The sequence below is a fragment of the Pteropus vampyrus genome, unplaced genomic scaffold (genome assembly GCF_000151845.1).
Source record: "Pteropus vampyrus isolate Shadow unplaced genomic scaffold, Pvam_2.0 Scaffold22, whole genome shotgun sequence".
NCBI classification, from domain to species: domain Eukaryota; kingdom Metazoa; phylum Chordata; class Mammalia; order Chiroptera; family Pteropodidae; genus Pteropus; species Pteropus vampyrus.
Genome location: NW_011888803.1, coordinates 14,399,023 through 14,400,168, shown reverse-complemented (window position 1 = coordinate 14,400,168; position 1,146 = coordinate 14,399,023).

The window sequence follows — 1,146 nt, the reverse complement described above, 5'->3', positions numbered from 1 at the left end:
CAGTGAATTCTATCAAACATTCAAAGAAGATTTAATACCTATTCTTCTCAAACTCTTCCAAAAAATCAAAGAGGAGGCAATACTTCCCAACTCATTTTATGAGGCCAATATTACTCTGATACCAAAACCTGGTAAAGATAACACAAAAAAAGAAAACTACAGACCAATATCTCTCATGGACACAGATGCAAAAATCCTAAATAAGATACTAGCGAACTGAATACAGTAACATATTAAAAAGATTATATACCATGATCAAGTGGGCTTCATTCCAGGGGCAAAGGGATGGTTCAACATATGCAAATCGATTAATGGATACACCACATAAACAAATTGAAAAATAAGAATCATATGATCATATCAATGGATCCAGAAAAAACCTTCGACAAGATACAGCATACATTTATGATCAAAACACTTAACAAAATCGGTATAGAAGGAAAGCAACTTAACATAATAAAGGCCATATATAACGAACCCTCAGCCAACATTATACTTAATGGTGAAAACCTAAAAACCTTTCCTCTAAGATCAGGAACAAGGCAAGGCTGTCCACTATCGTCACTCTTATTCAATATTACATTGGAGGTCCTAGTGAGTGCAATCAGGCAAGAGAAAAACATAAAAGGCATCCAAATAGGAAATGAAGAAGTCAAACTGTCACTATTTGTGGATGACATGATTCTCTATATAGAAAACCCTAAAGACTCCACAAGAACACTACTAGAAACAATAAACAAAGACAGTAAAGTCTCTGGATACAAAATTAATGTTCAAAAATCCATAACGTTCCTGTACTCTAATAATGAAGCATCAGAAAAAGAAATGGAAAAAATAATTCCTTTTGCAATTGCAACAAAAATAAAAAAAATACCTAGTAATAAATTTAGTGAAACATGTGAAGGACCTATATAATGAAAACTACGAGACCCTATTAAATAAGAAATCGAAGAAGATACAAAGAAATGGAAAGATATTCTGTGTTCTTGGATTGGAAGAACCAACATAGTTAAAATGACCATATTACCTAAAGCATTATACAGATTTAATGCAATCTCCATCAAAATCTCATCGGCATTTTTTAAAGAAGTAGAACAAAAAATCATCAGATTTGTATGGAAGCACAAAAGACCCCAAATTGCCAAA